Source organism: Bolinopsis microptera, chromosome 13 (genome assembly GCF_026151205.1).
Source record: "Bolinopsis microptera isolate Bmic1 chromosome 13, MBARI_Bmic_1.0, whole genome shotgun sequence".
NCBI classification, from domain to species: domain Eukaryota; kingdom Metazoa; phylum Ctenophora; class Tentaculata; order Lobata; family Bolinopsidae; genus Bolinopsis; species Bolinopsis microptera.
The window spans coordinates 15,294,756-15,321,993 of record NC_087084.1 but is presented as its reverse complement, the minus strand read 5'-3'; positions in this window follow the sequence as shown (position 1 = coordinate 15,321,993).

Genomic DNA, 27,238 nt, shown 5'->3' with positions numbered 1-27,238 from the left:
ATAATTTCGACGCCGTAGTCGGGGTGAGAGTTATCTGATACCACTGCATGCCCTACGATTGCGTCACCACTGGTGAGCAAGCATTTGTTTGTTTGTTTAGTTGTGTTGAAAGGGATCATTAAATTGATTAATTCATCCATTCGGGATTTTAATAACGATCGTGCTTATGTATCCGTTCATCTTAAGACTAATGGATCAATCTTATTATATGATTAGATTTTATAAACGAACTGGCATTACAACAGATTATAATGACGGAGGTTGGCTGGCTCTTGCTATAATAATTACGACACTTCTCCAGTTACAGATTGCTTGCTAGGAGATAAGGTACAAATATATCAGACATATACATGCAGCATGAGTAACTGGTGGTTGGATAAGCCTTTCGGTAAAAAACGGATCCGGGAAAGTCAATGCGGCAACTGGGCGGTCCTTGGTATGTAGGCGGTTTATTGTTCCAATGCTTACGTTCTGCTTCGTTGTTTAAATCAATAGGTGAGTTTCTAAATATACAGATTTAAACGTTTAAGGTTGAATGAATGAATACTGACAACAGCACTCTTATAATCAAAAGCATGAGTAACACGTAGGGATGTATGATTTCTCGAAACTTTAAAGTAATTTTGGCGTCACAGGTCCTAATGACTGAGTGCAGCTTAAGTTCTGTAAACTGCGCAGGGCCTTCAGCGTAAATAATTCACCTTACTGAGGCAAGTCAAACAAACGCGTGGCGTTATTTTATGTTTGTTATGTTTTGATTGTTTATTAATATTTACAAAAATTTAATTTGTTTTCCATAAAAATTTGTTTTCCATTTTCGACAAAAATTTAACGGGCGATTACTTGTAAAATATTTGATTTTAATATTACCAGTGGACGAGTCCAATCGGCGCGCGTCCTTGGTTGGTTATAAACTACCAACAAAAAATTGATCAACGAAGTCAACTCTTTCGTTGCAAAACAACAATCTTGACGATGCGAAGCATGCAAAATATTTATATATTTCGCAAAAGCTATATTTCACGCAATTCAATTAATTGTGTTTTTTCGGAAGAAAAAAGTGATACTGGTAAACAATATTATTTTTGGGCTTTTTGTTCTTCTTTCTAAAGTCATACGAGTGATATCTCGTATAAAATTGTTGTTCAGTTTTTAATACTTTCAAACACTACTATATAACAAATAATTTTAGTGTCCAATGTCAAAGGACTAGAGAGACTATGACGTGACCGTTTGTATCTACGGCAACGCATCTACTTCTGGGCATACTGTATTGACTTCGCCATTTCTCTCCCTCACCGCCATTTTCTCCTACCTAATTCTCACTCATCTATGGATCTGAATTCTTTTACCAAATGGGTTTTTAAACTCGTTCATTAAATGAGCTGAAAGCTCTCAAGGCCAGTGTTGAAGAATGTCATGATATTTATGAGAAAATCTGGTTAATTGCAGAGGACTTCTTGGAGTTGCATTCAGAATTTGTTCAGAATCAAGAGTTGTTCAACATGGCACGTTGATGTCTGAACTTGAAACACTTATGGCCAAGCAAACTGCTGTGAAAACTGCCACAAGTGCCTCACTTCGGATGGAGAAGAATTTGTTGGTTTTCTCAAATGGTCACAACCACGACTAAGGAAGCAATCGATATTTTAATTATCCTGGGATTCAGAGCTTTATGCATGATATCAACTCCAAGTTTTGGCTGCAAGCTAATCATGCCTTGCATGCATGGTAACAAGTCTGGTTCTTGTGATAACTAGGTTCCACAAACGACGACGAGGTGTCTCTTGACCAGTCGCAAGGTATTTATGTAGTTTATTTGGAACTGAGAAGGGACCATCGACATAATTCAGAAAATTGGGATAAGCGATTGTAACGTAATGCTATATCACCCCCAAAGGGACTGTGTTTGTATTTTATGAAAACGGGGTGTCAGAAATATTGTCTTCACAATGTTCGTGCAGAGAGCTCAGTTAAGGGGATCGGTATAGCTTATCTTTTCAGCTGCCAGATACGAAGAAAGGATACAAATGTAGTCCATGGAAGCAGATTGGCCCGCACTACTAATTCCTATGCCGCCACCACCAACCTCAACACAAAACTTTTACTACGAATTACTCCAAGAAAACCGAAAAAGAGCAGAAAAAAACACTGTCCTGGTTTGTACGTCAATGACAAAATTCGTACGTGACAAATAGTTGGGAGTCCGGGGAAGGTACGTAATTCAAATGAGTCTAAAAGATAAAAAAAAATAAAAAAAATGGTGCAAAAATTAGACGACATCACTGAAGAAAAAATTCATAATTTTCATAAAAATCATGCATGCTAGTAGCTGACGATATTGAAAAAATTATATGAGTGTTTGGTACAAATGTCATTTACATCCATTTCATATGTATGGGGTTCAGTTCTTAGAAGTATCTCACTGAATTAATTGACACCACTAAGCAGTTATTTTCCGCTGCAAATTATAATTATCCATATGTGTCTTCCTATGAAATGTTATATTCCTACATAGCCTAAAGAATGTTATAGATATTTAAAAATCTACTTAAAGATTATGCCTAAATTTAATAATTGAGTGTTTAGATGTTTCTCAGTCTTTTTAACTCGAGACTTTAGATCATGTAATGAACTTCTATACCATGATTGGCTTCAATCTCAATATGAGAGGAGTAGGTTTTACTGTCACTTGGCTTAAGTTTGTTGTAAACGAACACAGTTTGACAGGGTTGTAAATTATCTCTCTGTGGAATTTATTGCTTTGATCTTTTCTTCCATTTATATTTGATTATGGACGTTGCTAAAATTAAAAAACTAATCAATCTCTGTTTTAATATTTTTCTCAATTTTATGCCTTCCATTTCAGGTACATTACGCGTCATGTCCATTTTCCAATTTGTGAGACAATGAATCGTTTAGACTTAGATATAGGTCTTTTTGCATGCAAAAAGGCCTAGTACACGGCAAGGAAATGCACTTTATACTATATCAAGTTTATAATAACAGAATTTACCACATATAAGTCTCATACACCCCAACATCAACTACAATTTCAATAATCATATGTTTCTCTTATTCTCTCATCATGATTACTTTCTCCCAATTCTTCTTCTCCACGGTTGGTCCATGAACACCGTTTCACCTAGATTCTAATACTTTAATTCTCTCTAACTTCCTGACAGCCCACGTTATCTTTATACCATTTTTGCTGCTCCCACATTTCAAACTTTTCTTTGAAAATATTTCTCTCATGGTTTAAAGAAATGTTCTTCTCTGGTAAGGATGATTAGAGTCAAAGTATTCCTGCCGCCGCAGGCGTCTAGTATCTTATATATTCTTTGGGTTTTCTCTCTGCTACGTTGTGTTGATAAACTCTGTTAATCCTTCTATGCCTTAATTCTGGTCTCAACTCCCTTTGTGTCTACCTATACCAAATATGTCACAAGGTTCATTCTTTCAGTACCTAGTCCTCCATCACCTTATGATGTATATAAGATTTCAGAACGTCAATCCTTTGCATAACATACGAGGCAGCCTAGACATAATTGACCTAAATGAGGACTTGCTCTAAAAAATATATTTTCTTGCAACGGAAATCGTTCCGTCTTCACTCAATTGGAACTTCCGCATCTGTACGCACGAGAAGATTCATCCTCAAGATCCTATTAACCCTAAAAAGTTTAGGGTAAATGGAGGTTGGTGTGTTCTTTTGGCTGTTCGGTCTGATCTCGACGCAACTAAACCCGACTATACAGTAGCCTAGGTGCCAGAATTGCTTGCCGTTAATAATTTCTTTTCCTAAACAAAGAGATTATTGTATTCTGTACTTGTTCTAGAGTTAGGAACTCTGGGTTACCTATTCATGATGTATAGTTAGTTTTTTTCGATAAGCTAGTTTCAAATAGATAGACTCCCCTAAAATTATGTTATTGGTGTTTTAATCTCCCCTTACAGATGGCTTATCTTCATTCACAGTACCGTACCTATTGAGCAAATCCTTCATAGATTTTTCAGTGATCTTTCTCTTCCCAGTTGTTACTCATCACCCCACCCATAAAATGGTAATTCATTAGACATTTTTCAGTAATTATGTAACACCATCGATTATTGATTTTAGTCTGTGATTACTCATTCGTGTGCAAATTGATCATTTTCACTGTCTCTTTTTCAATTAAAAGATCACTTTTCCGTAGAAAACTCCTAAACTGTAAAATCTATATTTTTAAGAAAGCAACGGTGGACATGATAATCGTGAATTATGGCTCGATTAATTGGCAAGTATAGAAATGCTAGATTGTTCGTCTTGGAAGTTGTTAAAGACTGCATTAGAATTTAGTTGATATACATATCTAAAGTAATTTATTTATTATCGAGTCCTACCCCCGTGGTTCGATAGTGAACTTTTTTACTTTCATGCGGAAAAAGATTGACTCAGAGCTATTTAAAATTTCCTGGATCTATTACTGATGATGTTAAAGTTTGATTACTAGCCGTAAAGTTTATAAGAGGCTCTCATCAGCCAAATAAGAGATAATCTTTTAATAGTGTGATCCAGAGCTTTTAACTAAGATGTTTTGGTAACATGTTAAGTATAAATCTAACTCTCCTGTTTTCTAATGTGTTAGTTATTTGGACAGCTTCGGTCAATCCCAAAGATCAAGCTGAACTTTTCAATTCTTTCTTTTATAACCAGTTTCGGATTCCTTCACTTTTATGACACTGACATCTCTATGTCAATGATGTTGATTTGATATGACTTAGTTCATCGGGATGTTCGTAAGCTTCGCTTCAAATATTAATTCAAATTAAAGCCGGGACAGAATGGCATACACGGTAAAATTCTAAAAAATTTGTTCCGTAGGTTTTGCTTACCCTTAACAGCATTTTTCGTGGATCCTACAAAGCGGTTAACATTCCACAAGGAATGGAAACTTGCAAATGGTTTAGTCCCAATATTTATAGAAAGGTAATGAAAATGTGTAGGTTGAAAACTATAGACCCATATCCTTACTTGTTTAGTCATGGAAGTTTATTGGAGGCATTGTTAAACGTAAAACTGCTTTCTTTGGATACAAGTACCTCTTCTTGATCCAGGCAGCATGGTTTTCTAGGCACAAGTCGATGCACAACCAATATGGCTTGATTTTTATGATTAGCCTCGGGTATTGTCTCTTAACGAAACCATTATCAATCCCTGTTGTGTATTGTGATAGTTTTGATAAGGCACATTGGATTCTGTAAATCATGGATATTTCTGCATAAGCTTAAAGGGATTATATAACATTGTATGGTCACAATTTCAAATTTCTTACACCAATTACCTTCTAGCCGTTACCAAAGAGTGTTCAATTGGTTATGAGATGTCATCTACCCTCTCAGTTAATTCTGGTGTCCACAGGGGGTCTATCCTTGGTCCCATAATTTGTGTATTGTTTATCAATGATAGTCCTTTGGCCTTTCGGATAATACTGATTTTGTTTTGAATGCGAGATACAAATTATGGCCGTAAAAATCCATTCATTTCTCGATAATAACAATTTCAAAAGGATATAGATATCTCTTGGACTGGGGCATTTGAAAAATGCGGATTCATCAGCAAAATGTAAGTGATTATTGTTCAGGAAAACCCATCTTTATCTCCTCAATTCGCATATATTCTTGTTGGCTCTCCTCTTGTGTTGTACGAGTGAGAAAATAGATCTTGGTGTCGATGTTTCTACTATGCTCTGTTGGAATAGTCAGTGCGACAGAATTTATACTAAGCATGCCAACAACTTTGGTATGGTCAGAAGAGATGGCAATATTGTCATTGATCAGAAACGTCGCCGGGCGCTTTACCTCTCCTGGTTCTCGTAGCCAATTCGAAAATTGTTCCATAATTCTGGCGCCTTGTTATAAATACATCTTAGTGAGAAATAGATAGTCCACTAAAAGAGAGTATTAAAATTGATCTGTCTGAGGAGAGCCGCAGTTATCTCTCTGAGCAATTATGTCAAAAAGTGCAGCTTTGTTCGCCCATTCTCCATTGTCTCAAAAGGGTGACGTGAATGATCTTTATTTTTTTCCTACAAGTTTGAACAATTTAATTCTGTATGGCAGCCTCACATATCTCACTTTTACTATAGGGCACTTATCGCACTATGGGACGTTGCCACCTCGAACAGTCTGTCTTATTGTGTCATCAATTTTACTATGTTAAGTCAGAATTCACTCACCTGATGTACCTCAAATAGCCCACTGCAAAATCATTTTTTACAGAAATCCAAATACTGTCTGGAATTGGACTCCCTTTTCAGTATACGTTTGTGTCTACAAGTGTTTTCAAAGTTAGGTCACTAAGCATCTATGGAATGTTTTATTTGGATAGTGAAACAACAGCCTAGGCCTTAAGTTCTCTTTGCTCCATATTATTGTTATTTGTTTTTATGTAATTTTTTTATCTACATTCCACTTTACTTTAACATCACTCACACTGCACCGCACACCTACACATTAATGAACATATCAGACCGTACTATGGTCTGGAATTTGACGTATTGAAATACAAATTTTGTCTATATATCACAGTTATTCACATGGACTTTGTGTGTTATGAAATATTTTTCATTACTTTGTTGGATTTAGATTTATATTCGGGTAATGGGTCAAGTTAATGCGGGGGGAATAGTTACTATGGGTTTTACCGTGTTTGGATTGTTGCCATCAATATTTTAACAAGATGGGGGCAAATGATTTGATCGATTCTATTTTATATTCATCTATTGCTGTACTCTGTTAAATTTGAATGTATTATTAAATAAAAAAATATTTAAAACTGGACCGTCGACGAGTCCCAACTCGCGCGCGTCCTGATTAGGTTTATAAACCTACAAATTCCAAAGTATTCCCAAGTAAATTTTTAAAAATGATAAATGCAGTGTATGACTTTAAATACAATACAATGCTAAATATTGGTTCATCAATTCATGAAGTTTGAAACAAAGTATTTAAAACATGTGCAATTTGAGGAGTGTACTGCATTCTCAGGAAATATAAACCGCGCTTCTTTCAATAATCAGTAATAAGTTTTTTACCTCACTAAAATTTAATCCAGCAGGACGCATGCATGCGAAGTGACGACGTCAGAAGTCTCAATCTTTATTGTCAGTGTTATATTGATACAAGCGCGAGCAACAGAAATTGTCTCTGATTTTGATAATTTGGTACAAAAGTTGCCTCTAAGTAGTGAATAATGCAATTCCACCGGTGTAGCAAAATAACGTCGAGGTGTACAAGGATACAAGGCATACAAGGATACAAATGTGATAAATTATTTTATTGGAATTCACAATTGTTATTATTCTGATATAATTTAAGTTACACGCTTTCTAATCTTTACAATGTGTAGGGATAATATTAGAAATGTTATTATATAATGATATTTTCTTTTAAGTAAATCAATTTGTATGGTTCGCATGCATGCCTCGTGTTATGTGGGCTCCTGTGCATTGCAAGAGTGTAAAGACGGAAAAACATGTAATTTCTTGCTTAATAAATGATTTGATCTAATAGATATCAATATTTTACAGGACAACTATGTGATTGCAAATATTTTATGATTGAATTTAAACTGTATTTTCCATTTCAATTACACACGGACTTGATCTTTTAATTCTGCTTGACATTTGATTCTGGAGATTTATCCAGAAATTTCATATAAAATATGCTTTGGGAAAACCTTGCTGGGAATCGCTGTGAAAAACTTGAACTAAAGAAGATTTACCAACGGAAGCATCACCAAGAACGATCAACTTGGCTCTAAGAACTGTATTTTCCATCTATCTAACTGTAATATAACAGGTTAGCTGAATCCTAAGTGATTTTAATAACCTTTTGATTATTTTAGGTGCAGCCACAGGTACAATGGTGCCAACTATTTGATCCAACAGTATGTCATTTTGAATTATGCTCATTGTTTTAAATGTTATGTTTGTAATGCATACAATATGTCACATCATAGCGGAAGGGGGGGGGGGGGGGGGGGGGGGGCCAAAAGTATGTACACATACGTTGGGGCTTATTTTCACTGTTTTTAGATATTTTTAATGATTGGATCGAGTGATGAGTCAAATTGTAATGCATTGTGTTTGGCCTTTTGATATACACATGTCCTGAAAAACATTTGGTTGACACTAAAACATAGGGTTAATTTTAGCTTGTGTGTTGCTCTCTTATCAGTAGAATCGTTTACTTCAGAGCAGGGGTTTATTACCCGTACATATTATTACGCGCAGGTGCCACTGGTGGCTCGCCGACCAGAGACGCCCGGTGGCAAGCTGATCTGCATATATGACCTCCATATCTGAAAGCAGGTTGGAGTGCACTACGGAAAGCTTAGAAGCTTCTGTCACCTACTACTACTACTACTACTACTACGCTGCGCTCACCGTGTAGCCTTGTGATACAAGTTAAGTATATCATGGACGATATGGAATTATTAGAACGTTTGTCAGCTCGCTCTGTGTATGTGACTGAAGCGCATCATGACTTCCATACTTGGATTACAGAACTTGAAGAAGCCTCAAACTGTGATGAATCAGAGTTCTCAGCAGAACAATTTGAAAAACCAGGGAAACCGACTAAGAAAGTTATGTCAAAGTTATTGTACGGTGTGTACAGAGATATGAAACATTTTGTCAAAGAAGCTATCAAAATGAAAGAAGATGTGGAGGAGTTGAAGAGCTCTCTTATTTGGTCACAAAATTCGGTGATTAAACTGCAGAGTGAACTTCTTGAGGGCAATTGAAATCAGTTGGAATCTGTTCAGACCACCGTAAAATCTGCCAATCAGGAAAGTGTACAAGCTGAGATCAGGTCATACAGTAAAGCTGTTTCAAAGGTCCCGCCAGAAACTGCACTAACAGAGTGCTGTATAGAAAGAGGACTGCAGTAGGAATTTGGTCGTGTTTGGTTTAATGGATACAGATGATGAGAAACTATCTGATAAAGTAGACGAACTGTTTGAACAAATCGAAGTAAAACCACGTTATGAAGCTGTCAGAATTGGAAGGAGATCAGCCGACAAGACCAGACCTGTCAAAATATTGGTCACAAATAGCAACAATGTCCACGAGATATTATTGAAATCGAAGAAACTGAAACTGAGTCAGCACCACAGTTTTCATTTCTCCAGATCGGTCACCTGAGGAGCGAACCAAACACCATCTGCTGGTATTGGAAATGAAACAGAAGGCAAAGGACGATTTGAATAGACGCTATTAAATCAGAAGTGGTATTATTTGTTGTGAGGACAAGATCCTAGACTAATTTAAATTATTAACGACAATGTCATATTCATTTTCATACTAGTCTTTTTCACTCACCCTTTCGAGCCGCTCCGATATGATTAGAAGCTGGAACTTGTGCCGGCTGCTGATCATACGGGCGGGATATAAGCACATTATTTCATTTCATTTCATTTCATTTTACATGACGAGAATCGCCAGAAATTCCACCTTCGGTATCCTAGCCGAGTGAGTACTTGCAGTATATTAATTGACGATGTCAATTCATCTCAGCTCGGCGCGGCACAGTAGCGCATCTTTGTATCACGTTGCGACCCCCACGGTCGTTTCACCCTTTATCGTCCTGACGATACAGGGGAGCCGCGCACTTCGTGCGCGGCGGGTCATACAACGTGTGACAAGCGCATCTCGCCGATCTAGAGAGAAGCCTCATTGAGTGCGCGGCGCGGCACAGTAACGCATCGCGCTACAAGCAGTATACCATTCTGCTCATTTACAGGTCTCAAATAAGCATGGCTACGTTATATATTGATTTAATTTAGGAATTGTATATAATTATCTTTGACCAAGTTTAATTGTCACTGAGAATGCACTCCAGCACTTGGCGCGCGCGGCGGCTTTGATGTTAGCGGCTACAAGCTAGGCAGCTGTTACTGGGCCGCGCTCAGCCTGTCATTCCGCCGAATCTCTATAAACATATTATGTTTATGAACATAATAGCCTGAGGTCCCCAGGTAAGGAATGACAAGCTGATCGCCGCCCAGCAAAATGAATTCAGTCGTTTCCATTAATTTAAAGCCCAGCTACTAGTCTAGTACTTGTATTATTATTAATTGTAATATAATAGATACTCGTAAAATATTTGTTCCAAGACCATCGACGATTCCAATTCAGTTTTAGCTTTGAACTCGGCGCGCGCGTCTTGGTCATTGGTTAACGGGTGATACTCGTAAAATATTTGTTCCATATACCGTCGACGAGTCCAACTCGGCGCGCGTCCTGGTAGGTTGTAAACCTATTATACATTATACAAGGTCGTTGGTAGATTTTTAACATACAAGTGTGATTTGAAGTATTTGTATATGTAGCTTAAGCTAGCTAAAAGTAGTACATATTAATATTTTATATAATTATAATTTCATATGCAGCCGGTGCGGCTTAGTAATTTGTGACAGGCTTGTATAACGTTGTAGCGCGATGCACCACTGGGTCGCGCCGCGCATCAAATAATTCTTCGGTAGATCGGCGAGATGCACCACTGTTGACTGTGCCTCACCAAGCTGCGAAGGATTGACATCGTGAATCAAGTATAACGTTGTAACCCCCATTGTCGTTTCACTTGCACTATAAGTATAAAGTGGTATCGTGGCGAAAGCTACGATACCCAATACCACTTTGACTTAGGTCGACTGCAACGTATGAAAATACCGACCGTGCCTATAGTTTTAGTCGTTGTAAATTAATAACTTACCAAGACGCGAGGTGAGTTGGACTCTTCGACTGTCAATATTTTGTGTTTGGAACAAATGTTTTACGATGACACTGACAGTATCACCAGTTTTTATCAAACCATGCGCCTTCACGTACTACGTGGCACGTTTGTTTCCTTTGCGGGCAGGCACTACTGCGGGCATAAACTGTTCTGTGGTTATACTTGCAGCAGCCTGCAGCAAGAACCACACTGCACACACACCATGCGGCGCGGTGACCGTGGTGTGTGCAATTTGCAATTGCTGATGCTTGTGTGTTGTGTCAAACCGTATTGTGTACTGCACTTCCCGAGTGATGATGCTGCAAGGTATGAAGTTGACATATCATGTCACCTATCTTGACGGCAGTATGCAGTTACAACCAACAACATGAATTCATAATTACCTTATCGGACCTTATTGGAACGGACATTAATTGAACGCTGGAGGCCCTAGCGTTCATTTTAACGTCCGTTCAAATAAAGTCCGTCCGTTTAAGAGCCGTCCAAGTTAATATCTAAACACACCTACCTCGTTCTCCAAAATACCTCTTTTTCTGCAAAAAAGGACCATTGGTAACCTTTCACTTAACATTCTGCTTTGCAAAATGGTGCAGGTGTGAGGTGAACGGAAAAAATACACACTAAGTTATCATACTAAATAATTCGTATTAAACAACTAAACATTCGGTAAAAATAGAAAAAACAACAACGAAAAACTTCAAAAAAAATCAAAAACTGTAACTATCAAGAAGAACTATTAGCAGATTTAGCAGTGCAAGCGGCACAAATCTTAGACAAATGAGCTCTGACAGTCCTGTGCATTAGTCCGTATACCAGCACATTTAGAGCACTGTTCAGAAACAAGAAGCCGTGGGAACTTTTGATAAAGAGGTTGATTTTAGAGTCCGGGTCCTTGTCGTCACACGCGACGCCCCACATAACATAGAGGGTTCCTATCTCGTAGACTAGGTAGCACATGAAGAAGAAGGTGCACACCACCACGGCCGTCCTAGCCACTCTGATCTGGTATTTGTAAACCCTCATCTTCTTAGCAAGTTCCTTCTGTGCTGCCTCAATTGCGTTGTAATGTTTCTCTATAACATTAATACTGCTAGCTAGAATACCAGTTTTAGAGCCAGGTTCGGGACACTCCGCGAACTCGTCATCTTCTCCAGAGGTAAAGAAGTTAAACCTTCTCCTCTGCATGTTAGGATCTATTGAGTAGAGCTGAGGTTCAGTCATGTTGGGCAGGGTCTCCTCGCTACACTCCTCACCTATATTAACCGTGTCTGGGTACAGAGACAGGGTCTTCCTAGTGCTCGGTATTACCTCGCTACACTCCTTGTTACTACACTCGTCATTACACTCGTTGCTAACTCGAGAGCTGTTCGGGTACAGTCCAAATTTAGGTTGTTTGACCGGAGGTGAGCTACTGATATTGAGTTTGTAACCCTGAGGTTTGGTATCTACCGGGTACACAGACTCCTCACTGATCTGATGCTCAGCTGTGTGGTTCATGTTTATCCTGAACCCTGACCTGGATTGTTCTGAGATTCTGCTCTCTTGTTTCTTGTGTTCTCCTTCAGCGCTCTGCTCTTCAGAGGTTATCATGGCGAAGGAGGAGTCCTTCTCTTTAGACTTGTCACTAGGGTTACTGTTACTAGGGTAATTCTCGTTAAACTTGTCTTTACTCGCCCCCTCCTCCGGTGAGGAAGGTTTGCTGTCTTTATTCTTGTCGGACTTGGCCGACTTGAATATCTGTTTCTTACTGAAGTGCCTGCTGATTGTCCGTATTTTCTTTAGGTTAAATATTTTGGAGCAGATAAGGAAGTAGCAGATAGTGATGCAGATAAGAGGTATGAAGAAGGTGACCACCAGTTCAATTAGGAAGTACACCAGGAAGTGTGACATGTGTTTATGTGACCCGCTTCCTTGTTTGTGACAGAAGTCGGGGAAGGGAGTACAGGTTCGGAACTGAAATAGGATGCAAATATTAGAACTCAGTTAATATTGCCAACAAGGGTGCAAATATTAGAACTCAGTTAATGTTGTCAACAGAGTTCTTTTGTTAACTTTAGTCGGATAACTTACGGTGAACAATATTCAGGTAATAATAAATCAGGCTAACATTACCAGAATAATGTTAGAAACGTCTCACTACAACTCTGTAATTAAAACTTCGCACTAATAAACAATTAGTAATTACCCTGTTACCCTGGTAAAGTAACCCTAGTAACAGTAACCCTAGTAACAGTAACCCAAGTAACAGTAACCCTAGTAACAGTAACCCTAGTAACAGTAACCCAAGTAACAGTAACCCTAGTAACAGTAACCCTAGTAACAGTAACCCTAGTAACAGTAACCCTAGTAACAGTAACCCTAGTAACAGTAACCCTAGTAACAGTAACCCTAGTAACAGTAACCCTAGTAACAGTAACCCTAGTAACAGTAACCCTAGTAACAGTAACCCTAGTAACAGTAACCCTAGTAACAGTAACCCTAGTAACAGTAACCCTAGTAACAGTAACCCTAGTAACAGTAACCCTAGTAACGCACTAACAATTACCCTGTGGTCGTAAGAGTAAGGATTGTTGTCAGTAGTGATAACAGTGATAACACCAGGCAAAGCAGCTAAAAGGAAAGAGAGGATCCAGACAATTGTACAAGCTACCTGGGCGTACTGTCTCTTTACAGTCTTTAAATACCTGTGATAGGGTTAACTAATTAGTTAATTGTAGGAGAAAGAGTTGACAAAGAGACGGACAAGAAAATCATATTCATATTAAAACGTAGAATGGAATATAGCAGAAATTATGTTATGTAGCGAGCGAACTTATATTTCAACTGTAATATTGGTTGATACCAGTTTTGGCAATACGAGCCGATGTTAATTTCATCAAAATTAGTTAATTAGTTAATTAATTAATTAGTTAATTAGTTAATTAGTTAATTAGTTAATTAGTTAATTAGTTAATTAGTTAATTAGTTAATTAGTTAATTAGTTAATTAGTTAATTAGTTAATTAGTTAATTAGTTAATTAGTTAATTAGTTAATTAGTTAATTAGTTAATATGAGAAGAGTGGGGGACAGACAAGTAAGAAACCTACGTGGCCGCGTAGCAGGTAGCTACCATCCTGTCGAACCCCATCACCATAACCATGAAGATGTTAGCTTTTATAGTGGTCCAGAGAAGGAAGCTGGAGATACTGCAGAAAACCTTCAGCTGTAAGTGTAAGGGTTACTGTTACTAGGGTTACTATTAGTAACTGTTAGTTACTAAAAACTATTAGCTGTAAGTGTAAAAGTTAGACTACGGGACGGCTAGATAGGTCTGAAATCCAGTTAAAAGAAACATGGAACTTTAACAACGAATCTATTAACAGTTACTATTAGTAACTAACAGTTACTATTAGCAACTAACAGTTACTATTAGCAACTAACAGTTACTATTAGCAACTAACAGTTACTATTAGCAACTAACAGTTACTATCATCAACTAACAGTTACTATCAGCAACTAACAGTTACTATCAGCAACTAACAGTCACTATCAGCAACTAACAGTTACTATCAGCAACTATAGGTCAAAATAGCTTGTTTATGTTAAAAAGTGGTTCCTAACTTATCTAAACACGAGGAAGGGGAATATGGATTGTTTTTTAAATGAAATTATTAGACACGCATACATAAGTATTTTCAAAAAATCGATTTAGATATTTCAAAAAAATTTTAGGGTTTCAACAAATTTATTTTCATATTTAATACGTCCATAATACCGCAAAAATAGGTATTAAATTGTGAAAGAACCTCTATAGCTAACGTCAGAACTAATCGGCCGCGCAAATAATGTTTTTTGCAATCCACAATTTCGGCGTAAGATCGGCGACATGCTATTGCTAACCTGCCGGGTCCTCATGCTATTATTTATTTATATTTCTGTTCATAATCATATGACTAGATATTAGGCGGAATGACAGGTTACTGGGCGGCGCTCAGCCTGTCATTCCGCCAAATATTTATTATGTTTATGAACATAATAGCCTGGGGTCCCCAGGTAAAATTACAGGCTGAGCACGGCCCAGTAACGAAATTCACCACTGGGCCACGCCGCGCCCAGCTGCGAAAGATTGACATCGTGAATATAAAAAATCAACAGGGAGAATATCAATAACATGCCCCGTACCTGTCATGTCCTGCATAAACTAGCTCTTTCACTCTCCACCAGGTTCACCAGTTCTTCCAGTTCTAAAGCGTAAAGGAAATTAGAAATCTAGATCTAAGAAATTTGATGATATTACTACAAGTACAACATACAAATATGCCTATTTTGTCGTACCTAATTTTACCTCGAAAATTAGAAATTTTCAGAAAATGTGTTATTGGTCTGGTTTGGGGAGCGGCCTAGGGCGCTTTAATTATTCTTGCCCATCATCAGCCGCTTCCCCGGTCCCCGAGACTTCATCTTTACTTTCGTCTGGTTTTCCACTCTCTGTTCAATCACCAAGTTACTAGCTAGGTAACATGATAATCGAGCTGAGTTACAGTTTTCAACGTAACAACGATTTCGAGGATGGTTCAGACAAACCCTCGCTCTCACCCATCTGAGCAACAAACCAGTGCACTGCCAACTATGCTACCTCACACTTGCATGTTTATATCCAAGCAAAAGTTATCTTTATACTAACATTGTTTACAAAATATTTACTTGCACGCACGCACGGCTACCCAGCGACACACCGAGAACTAGCTCTACCTGTTGATTATACCGTATAAGGCGTGTAATTAGCTGTGCAAATATCACGTGCTAGATGCAGCTAGTGAAAGTGATAGAGACCGAGCTAGCTGCAGCTCTTAATTACGCCTTATATGGTCCGTAATGGCTCTGCATAATAGCTCAATATCACGCGCTATATATTCAACCAGTAAACGCGCTCAATCGATATCTCGTGACTGTCACGTGACAGCTATCCAAGGAAATTCTCTATATGGCGCCTCCGGTGTAAACTAGGAAAGAGCTAGTTTGAGCAATAAGTAGGCAGGACACTTCTCATTCTGCAGCTGCAGAGTTTGACATCTACCTGCCACTCGCTTTCACTTAAACAGCTCACAGCTGCTTAAGTTATCCGGACCTCGGATCGGATTGTGGAAACACCCTTTGCAGTTTGATAATGTTAGTCGGACTGACAGGAAACTTTTCGAAAATGCAGAAATCAACAAATTTCTCAACATCACGCAACCAGCTCGGTAGCTAAACATCTATAAATTTCAACTATTATAATAACTACATTTACAATTTCATCGTCAAAGATTTGAACTGTGGATTAGTAAATATCTGTCTTAAGCTGTCATAACATCCAAGCGAACATTCTAGAAGACACAGTATACTAGCTGTTTCATATTTGGCGGGAAATCATTATATCAGCTCATGGTTATTTATTACCACAAGTGCCAGTCGGAGCCGCGCACACGTGCACACTCGTACATTGAGCTACCTTACACCCGCTCGGAATCACTTCTTGTATTTTCTCTGTCAGCTGTTTCGTCTGCTCGATTGTCTGCTTGGTGACGGAGCCCCTGTGTCATGTATATAATATCATATGTGCAATTCTGTAAAGTGTAAACCGGCTGCTATTCATTTTCCCCAGGTGACAAGATGGAAACAGCAGTGAACATCTCCCAGTCCTGCAACCATTTCACTGCCTCCATGAAACTACACTTCCTTACAGCCAGGAGAGACGGAGAGTCTTGCAAACAGACTCTCGATAGTCTGTTGAAACTGCTGGAGGGTGAGGGACATTTTTGAACTTTGATGTCTGATTTTGGTTAAATTTGATGATAAAACTATAAAAGATCATCCTCTCGATGTATCTACCAAGAAATATGGCTACCATTACCGATATTCAACAGCCGTAGTTGCTTTCCGATTAATTAATTCATAAGGTAGCATAAAGTAACAATTTAGTGAACCTCCACTAACCGCCCTAGTTCATCTCTTAATTGATCAATTAACAAATTAACTAACTAACAAACTAATTAATAAATTAACAAATTAAATAACAAATTCTCAGGCACCTCACGTGAACGGAACCAGACGTACGGTCTAATAGTAGACGGCACGTCTCTAGCCACGTGTTTTAACACGTGTCCTGAACTGTTCCTCCGGACCACGTTGCTGTGCACCGCTGTTCTCTGCTGCAGACTTTCTCCTCTTCAGAAGGCTAAGGTTGGTGGGGTTGGGGTGGGGTTTATAGTGGGAGGTTGAGTGGGTTTTCACGAAAATAGGTTCAAGTTAAACCATCAAAAATATCGTGGTAGCTTCTTGACTAGATTCCCTTCTCCAGAAATGGACTGGTTTTTATTATCATTTAATTTTACGGTGTTCAAGACAAAATTATATAGTATGCTGGTACATGATCTGATGAAACTGATGAATAAAAATTATGCCCTCCTCTTCCTCCATTCTTATAATTCACCTCTCAGGTAGTAAGAATGGTAAAAGAACACAAAACAAATCCAGTAACACTGGCTATTGGAGATGGAGCTAACGATGTCAGTATGATCCTAGAGGCTAATGTTGGAGTCGGTCCAAGTTAATATCTAAACACACCTACCTCGTTCTCCAAAATACCTCTTTTTCTGCAAAAAAGGACCATTGGTAACCTTTCACTTAACATTCTGCTTTGCAAAATGGTGCAGGTGTGAGGTGAACGGAAAAAATACACACTAAGTTATCATACTAAATAATTCGTATTAAACAACTAAACATTCGGTACAAATAGAAAAAACAACAACGAAAAACTTCAAAAAAAATCAAAAACTGTAACTATCAAGATAAACTATTAGCAGATTTAGCAGTGCAAGCGGCACAAATCTTAGACAAATGAGCTCTGACAGTCCTGTGCATTAGTCCGTATACCAGCACATTCAGAGCACTGTTCAGAAACAAGAAGCCGTGGGAACTTTTGATAAAGAGGTTGATTTTAGAGTCCGGGTCCTTGTCGTCACACGCGACGCCCCACATAACATAGAGGGTTCCTATCTCGTAGACTAGGTAGCACATGAAGAAGAAGGTGCACACCACCACGGCCGTTCTAGCCACCCTGATCTGGTATTTGTAAACCCTCATCTTCTTAGCAAGTTCCTTCTGTGCTGCCTCAATCGCGTTGTAATGTTTCTCTATAACATTAATACTGCTAGCTAGAATACCAGTTTTAGAGCCAGGTTCGGGACACTCCGCTAACTCGTCATCTTCTCCAGAGGTAAAGAAGTTAAACCTTCTCCTCTGCATGTTAGGATCTATTGAGTAGAGCTGAGGTTCAGTCATGTTGGGCAGGGTCTCCTCGCTACACTCCTCACCTATGTTAACCGTGTCTGGGTACAGAGACAGGGTCTTCTTAGTGCTCGGTATTACCTCGCTACACTCCTTGTTACTACACTCGTCATTACACTCGTTGCTAACTCGAGGGCTGTTCGGGTACAGTCCAAATTTAGGTTGTTTGACCGGAGGTGAGCTACTGATATTGAGTTTGTAACCCTGAGGTTTGGTATCTACCGGGTACACAGACTCCTCACTGATCTGGTGCTCAGCTGTGTGGTTCATGTTTATCCTGAACCCTGACCTGGATTGTTCTGGGATCCTGCTCTCTTGTTTCTTGTGTTCTCCTTCAGCGCTCTGCTCTTCAGAGGTTATCATGGCGAAGGAGGAGTCCTTCTCTTTAGACTTGTCACTAGGGTTACTGTTACTAGGGTAATTCTCGTTAAACTTGTCTTTACTCGCCCCCTCCTCCGGTGAGGAAGGTTTGCTGTCTTTATTCTTGTCGGACTTGGCCGACTTGAATATCTGTTTCTTACTGAAGTGCCTGCTGATTGTCCGTATTTTCTTTAGGTTAAATATTTTGGAGCAGATAAGGAAGTAGCAGATAGTGATGCAGATAAGAGGTATGAAGAAGGTGACCACCAGTTCAATTAGGAAGTACACCAGGAAGTGTGACATGTGTTTATGTGACCCGCTTCCTTGTTTGTGACAGAAGTCGGGGAAGGGAGTACAGGTTCGGAACTGAAATAGGATGCAAATATTAGAACTCAGTTAATATTGCCAACAAGGGTGCAAATATTAGAACTCAGTTAATGTTGTCAACAGAGTTCTTTTGTTAACTTTAGTCGGATAACTTACGGTGAACAATATTCAGGTAATAATAAATCAGGCTAACATTACCAGAATAATGTTAGAAACGTCTCACTACAACTCTGTAATTAAAACTTCGCACTAATAAACAATTAGTAATTACCCTGTTACCCTGGTAAAGTAACCCTAGTAACAGTAACCCTAGTAACAGTAACCCAAGTAACAGTAACCCTAGTAACAGTAACCCTAGTAACAGTAACCCAAGTAACAGTAACCCTAGTAACAGTAACCCTAGTAACAGTAACCCTAGTAACAGTAACCCTAGTAACAGTAACCCTAGTAACAGTAACCCTAGTAACAGTAACCCTAGTAACAGTAACCCTAGTAACAGTAACCCTAGTAACAGTAACCCTAGTAACAGTAACCCTAGTAACAGTAACCCTAGTAACAGTAACCCTAGTAACAGTAACCCTAGTAACAGTAACCCTAGTAACAGTAACCCTAGTAACAGTAACCCTAGTAACAGTAACCCTAGTAACAGTAACCCTAGTAACAGTAACCCTAGTAACAGTAACCCTAGTAACGCACTAACAATTACCCTGTGGTCGTAAGAGTAAGGATTGTTGTCAGTAGTGATAACAGTGATAACACCAGGCAAAGCAGCTAAAAGGAAAGAGAGGATCCAGACAATTGTACAAGCTACCTGGGCGTACTGTCTCTTTACAGTCTTTAAATACCTGTGATAGGGTTAACTAATTAGTTAATTGTAGGAGAAAGAGTTGACAAAGAGACGGACAAGAAAATCATATTCATATTAAAACGTAGAATGGAATATAGCAGAAATTATGTTATGTAGCGAGCGAACTTATATTTCAACTGTAATATTGGTTGATACCAGTTTTGGCAATACGAGCCGATGTTAATTTCATCAAAATTAGTTAATTAGTTAATTAATTAATTAGTTAATTAGTTAATTAGTTAATTAGTTAATTAGTTAATTAGTTAATTAGTTAATTAGTTAATTAGTTAATATGAGAAGAGTGGGGGACAGACAAGTAAGAAACCTACGTGGCCGCGTAGCAGGTAGCTACCATCCTGTCGAACCCCATCACCATAACCATGAAGATGTTAGCTTTTATAGTGGTCCAGAGAAGGAAGCTGGAGATACTGCAGAAAACCTTCAGCTGTAAGTGTAAGGGTTACTGTTACTAGGGTTACTATTAGTAACTGTTAGTTACTAAAAACTATTAGCTGTAAGTGTAAAAGTTAGACTACGGGACGGCTAGATAGGTCTGAAATCCAGTTAAAAGAAACATGGAACTTTAACAACGAATCTATTAACAGTTACTATTAGTAACTAACAGTTACTATTAGCAACTAACAGTTACTATTAGCAACTAACAGTTACTATTAGCAACTAACAGTTACTATTAGCAACTAACAGTTACTATCATCAACTAACAGTTACTATCAGCAACTAACAGTTACTATCAGCAACTAACAGTCACTATCAGCAACTAACAGTTACTATCAGCAACTATAGGTCAAAATAGCTTGTTTATGTTAAAAAGTGGTTCCTAACTTATCTAAACACGAGGAAGGGGAATATGGATTGTTTTTTAAATGAAATTATTAGACACGCATACATAAGTATTTTCAAAAAATCGATTTAGATATTTCAAAAAAATTTTAGGGTTTCAACAAATTTATTTTCATATTTAATACGTCCATAATACCGCAAAAATAGGTATTAAATTGTGAAAGAACCTCTATAGCTAACGTCAGAACTAATCGGCCGCGCAAATAATGTTTTTTGCAATCCACAATTTCGGCGTAAGATCGGCGACATGCTATTGCTAACCTGCCGGGTCCTCATGCTATTATTTATTTATATTTCTGTTCATAATCATATGACTAGATATTAGGCGGAATGACAGGTTACTGGGCGGCGCTCAGCCTGTCATTCCGCCAAATATTTATTATGTTTATGAACATAATAGCCTGGGGTCCCCAGGTAAAATTACAGGCTGAGCACGGCCCAGTAACGAAATTCACCACTGAGCCACGCCGCGCCGAGCTGCGAAAGATTAACATCGTGTCGAATATAAAAAATCAACAGGGAGAATATCTCCTGCCATATAAACTAGCTCTTTCACTCTCCACCAGGTTCACCAGTTCTTCCAGTTCTAAAGCGTAAAGGAAATTAGAAATCTAGATCTAAGAAATTTGATGATATTACTACAAGTACAACATACAAATATGCCTATTTTGTCGCTAAAAATGTTTTACCTCAAAAATTAGGAATTTTCAGAAAATGTGTTATTGGTCTGGTTTGGGGAGCGGCCTAGGGCGCTTTAATTATTCTTGCCCATCATCAGCCGCTTCCCCGATCCCCGAGACTTCATCTTTACTTTCGTCTGGTTTTCCACTCTCTGTTCAATCACCAAGTTACTAGCTAGGTAACATGATGATCGAGCTGAGGTACAGTTTTCAACGTAACAACGATTTCGAGGATGGTTCAGACAAATCCTTGCTCTCACCCATCTGAGCAACAAACCAGTGCACTGCCAACTATGCTACCTCACACTTGCATGTTTATATCCAAGCAAAAGTTATCTTTATACTAACATTGTTTACAAAATATTTACTTGCACGCACGCACGGCTACCCAGCGACACACCGAGAACTAGCTCTACCTGTTGATTATACCGTATAAGGCGTGTAATTAGCTGTGCAAATATCACGTGCTAGATGCAGCTAGTGAAAGTGATAGAGACCGAGCTAGCTGCAGCTCTTAATTACGCCTTATATGGTCCGTAATGGCTCTGCATAATAGCTCAATATCACGCGCTATATATTCAACCAGTAAACGCGCTCAATCGATATCTCGTGACTGTCACGTGACAGCTATCCAAGGAAATTCTCTATATGGCGCCTCCGGTGTAAACTAGGAAAGAGCTAGTTTGAGCAATAAGTAGGCAGGACACTTGTCATTCTGCAGCTGCAGAGTTTGACATTTATCTGCCACTCGCTTTCACTTAAACAGCTCACAGCTGCTTAAGTTATCCGGACCTCGGACCGGATTGTGGGAACACTCTTCAGTTTGATAATGTTAGTCGGACTGACAGGAAACTTTTCGAAAATGCAGAAATCAACAAATTTCTCAACATCACGCAACCAGCTCGGTAGCTAAACATCTATAAATTTCAACTATTATAATAACTACATTTACAATTTCATCGTCAAAGATTTGAACTGTGGATTAGTAAATATCTGTCTTAAGCTGTCATAACATCCAAGCGAACATTCTAGAAGACACAGTATACTAGCTGTTTCATATTTGGCGGGAAATCATTATATCAGCTCATGGTTATTTATTACCACAAGTGCCAGTCGGAGCCGCGCACACGTGCACACTCGTACATTGAGCTACCTTACACCCGCTCGGAATCACTTCTTGTATTTTCTCTGTCAGCTGTTTCGTCTGCTCGATTGTCTGCTTGGTGACGGAGCCCCTGTGTCATGTATATAATATCATATGTGCAATTCTGTAAAGTGTAAACCGGCTGCTATTCATTTTCCCCAGGTGACAAGATGGAAACAGCAGTGAACATCTCCCAGTCCTGCAACCATTTCACTGCCTCCATGAAACTACACTTCCTTACAGCCAGGAGAGACGGAGAGTCTTGCAAACAGACTCTCGATAGTCTGTTGAAACTGCTGGAGGGTGAGGGACATTTTTGAACTTTGATGTCTGATTTTGGTTAAATTTGATGATAAAACTATAAAAGATCATCCTCTCGATGTATCTACCAAGAAATATGGCTACCATTACCGATATTCAACAGCCGTAGTTGCTTTCCGATTAATTAATTCATAAGGTAGCATAAAGTAACAATTTAGTGAACCTCCACTAACCGCCCTAGTTCATCTCTTAATTGATCAATTAACAAATTAACTAACTAACAAACTAATTAATAAATTAACAAATTAAATAACAAATTCTCAGGCACCTCACGTGAACGGAACCAGACGTACGGTCTAATAGTAGACGGCACGTCTCTAGCCACGTGTTTTAACACGTGTCCTGAACTGTTCCTCCGGACCACGTTGCTGTGCACCGCTGTTCTCTGCTGCAGACTTTCTCCTCTTCAGAAGGCTAAGGTTGGTGGGGTTGGGGTGGGGTTTATAGTGGGAGGTTGAGTGGGTTTTCACGAAAATAGGTTCAAGTTAAACCATCAAAAATATCGTGGTAGCTTCTTGACTAGATTCCCTTCTCCAGAAATGGACTGGTTTTTATTATCATTTAATTTTACGGTGTTTAAGACAAAATTATATAGTATGCTGGTACATGATCTGATGAAACTGATGAATAAAAATTATGCCCTCCTCTTCCTCCATTCTTATAATTCACCTCTCAGGTAGTAAGAATGGTAAAAGAACACAAAACAAATCCAGTAACACTGGCTATTGGAGATGGAGCTAACGATGTCAGTATGATCCTAGAGGCTAATGTTGGAGTCGGTCCAAGTTAATATCTAAACACACCTACCTCGTTCTCCAAAATACCTCTTTTTCTGCAAAAAAGGACCATTGGTAACCTTTCACTTAACATTCTGCTTTGCAAAATGGTGCAGGTGTGAGGTGAACGGAAAAAATACACACTAAGTTATCATACTAAATAATTCGTATTAAACAACTAAACATTCGGTACAAATAGAAAAAACAACAACGAAAAACTTCAAAAAAAATCAAAAACTGTAACTATCAAGATAAACTATTAGCAGATTTAGCAGTGCAAGCGGCACAAATCTTAGACAAATGAGCTCTGACAGTCCTGTGCATTAGTCCGTATACCAGCACATTCAGAGCACTGTTCAGAAACAAGAAGCCGTGGGAACTTTTGATAAAGAGGTTGATTTTAGAGTCCGGGTCCTTGTCGTCACACGCGACGCCCCACATAACATAGAGGGTTCCTATCTCGTAGACTAGGTAGCACATGAAGAAGAAGGTGCACACCACCACGGCCGTTCTAGCCACCCTGATCTGGTATTTGTAAACCCTCATCTTCTTAGCAAGTTCCTTCTGTGCTGCCTCAATCGCGTTGTAATGTTTCTCTATAACATTAATACTGCTAGCTAGAATACCAGTTTTAGAGCCAGGTTCGGGACACTCCGCTAACTCGTCATCTTCTCCAGAGGTAAAGAAGTTAAACCTTCTCCTCTGCATGTTAGGATCTATTGAGTAGAGCTGAGGTTCAGTCATGTTGGGCAGGGTCTCCTCGCTACACTCCTCACCTATATTAACCGTGTCTGGGTACAGAGACAGGGTCTTCTTAGTGCTCGGTATTACCTCGCTACACTCCTTGTTACTACACTCGTCATTACACTCGTTGCTAACTCGAGGGCTGTTCGGGTACAGTCCAAATTTAGGTTGTTTGACCGGAGGTGAGCTACTGATATTGAGTTTGTAACCCTGAGGTTTGGTATCTACCGGGTACACAGACTCCTCACTGATCTGGTGCTCAGCTGTGTGGTTCATGTTTATCCTGAACCCTGACCTGGATTGTTCTGGGATCCTGCTCTCTTGTTTCTTGTGTTCTCCTTCAGCGCTCTGCTCTTCAGAGGTTATCATGGCGAAGGAGGAGTCCTTCTCTTTAGACTTGTCACTAGGGTTACTGTTACTAGGGTAATTCTCGTTAAACTTGTCTTTACTCGCCCCCTCCTCCGGTGAGGAAGGTTTGCTGTCTTTATTCTTGTCGGACTTGGCCGACTTGAATATCTGTTTTTTACTGAAGTGCCTGCTGATTGTCCGTATTTTCTTTAGGTTAAATATTTTGGAGCAGATAAGGAAGTAGCAGATAGTGATGCAGATAAGAGGTATGAAGAAGGTGACCACCAGTTCAATTAGGAAGTACACCAGGAAGTGTGACATGTGTTTATGTGACCCGCTTCCTTGTTTGTGACAGAAGTCGGGGAAGGGAGTACAGGTTCGGAACTGAAATAGGATGCAAATATTAGAACTCAGTTAATATTGCCAACAAGGGTGCAAATATTAGAACTCAGTTAATGTTGTCAACAGAGTTCTTTTGTTAACTTTAGTCGGATAACTTACGGTGAACAATATTCAGGTAATAATAAATCAGGCTAACATTACCAGAATAATGTTAGAAACGTCTCACTACAACTCTGTAATTAAAACTTCGCACTAATAAACAATTAGTAATTACCCTGTTACCCTGGTAAAGTAACCCTAGTAACAGTAACCCTAGTAACAGTAACCCAAGTAACAGTAACCCTAGTAACAGTAACCCTAGTAACAGTAACCCAAGTAACAGTAACCCTAGTAACAGTAACCCTAGTAACAGTAACCCTAGTAACAGTAACCCTAGTAACAGTAACCCTAGTAACAGTAACCCTAGTAACAGTAACCCTAGTAACAGTAACCCTAGTAACAGTAACCCTAGTAACAGTAACCCTAGTAACAGTAACCCTAGTAACAGTAACCCTAGTAACAGTAACCCTAGTAACAGTAACCCTAGTAACAGTAACCCTAGTAACAGTAACCCTAGTAACAGTAACCCTAGTATCAGTAACCCTAGTAACAGTAACCCTAGTAACAGTAACCCTAGTAACAGTAACCCTAGTAACAGTAACCCTAGTAACGCACTAACAATTACCCTGTGGTCGTAAGAGTAAGGATTGTTGTCAGTAGTGATAACAGTGATAACACCAGGCAAAGCAGCTAAAAGGAAAGAGAGGATCCAGACAATTGTACAAGCTACCTGGGCGTACTGTCTCTTTACAGTCTTTAAATACCTGTGATAGGGTTAACTAATTAGTTAATTGTAGGAGAAAGAGTTGACAAAGAGACGGACAAGAAAATCATATTCATATTAAAACGTAGAATGGAATATAGCAGAAATTATGTTATGTAGCGAGCGAACTTATATTTCAACTGTAATATTGGTTGATACCAGTTTTGGCAATACGAGCCGATGTTAATTTCATCAAAATTAGTTAATTAGTTAATTAATTAATTAGTTAATTAGTTAATTAGTTAATTAGTTAATTAGTTAATTAGTTAATTAGTTAATTAGTTAATTAGTTAATTAGTTAATTAGTTAATTAGTTAATTAGTTAATTAGTTAATATGAGAAGAGTGGGGGACAGACAAGTAAGAAACCTACGTGGCCGCGTAGCAGGTAGCTACCATCCTGTCGAACCCCATCACCATAACCATGAAGATGTTAGCTTTTATAGTGGTCCAGAGAAGGAAGCTGGAGATACTGCAGAAAACCTTCAGCTGTAAGTGTAAGGGTTACTATTACTAGGGTTACTATTAGTAACTGTTAGTTACTAAAAACTATTAGCTGTAAGTGTAAAAGTTAGACTACGGGACGGCTAGATAGGTCTGAAATCCAGTTAAAAGAAACATGGAACTTTAACAACGAATCTATTAACAGTTACTATTAGTAACTAACAGTTACTATTAGCAACTAACAGTTACTATTAGCAACTAACAGTTACTATTAGCAACTAACAGTTACTATTAGCAACTAACAGTTACTATCATCAACTAACAGTTACTATCAGCAACTAACAGTTACTATCAGCAACTAACAGTCACTATCAGCAACTAACAGTTACTATCAGCAACTATAGGTCAAAATAGCTTGTTTATGTTAAAAAGTGGTTCCTAACTTATCTAAACACGAGGAAGGGGAATATGGATTGTTTTTTAAATGAAATTATTAGACACGCATACATAAGTATTTTCAAAAAATCGATTTAGATATTTCAAAAAAATTTTAGGGTTTCAACAAATTTATTTTCATATTTAATACGTCCATAATACCGCAAAAATAGGTATTAAATTGTGAAAGAACCTCTATAGCTAACGTCAGAACTAATCGGCCGCGCAAATAATGTTTTTTGCAATCCACAATTTCGGCGTAAGATCGGCGACATGCTATTGCTAACCTGCCGGGTCCTCATGCTATTATTTATTTATATTTCTGTTCATAATCATATGACTAGATATTAGGCGGAATGACAGGTTACTGGGCGGCGCTCAGCCTGTCATTCCGCCAAATATTTATTATGTTTATGAACATAATAGCCTGGGGTCCCCAGGTAAAATTACAGGCTGAGCACGGCCCAGTAACGAAATTCACCACTGAGCCACGCCGCGCCGAGCTGCGAAAGATTAACATCGTGAATATAAAAAATCAACAGGGAGAATATCTCCTGCCATATAAACTAGCTCTTTCACTCTCCACCAGGTTCACCAGTTCTTCCAGTTCTAAAGCGTAAAGGAAATTAGAAATCTAGATCTAAGAAATTTGATGATATT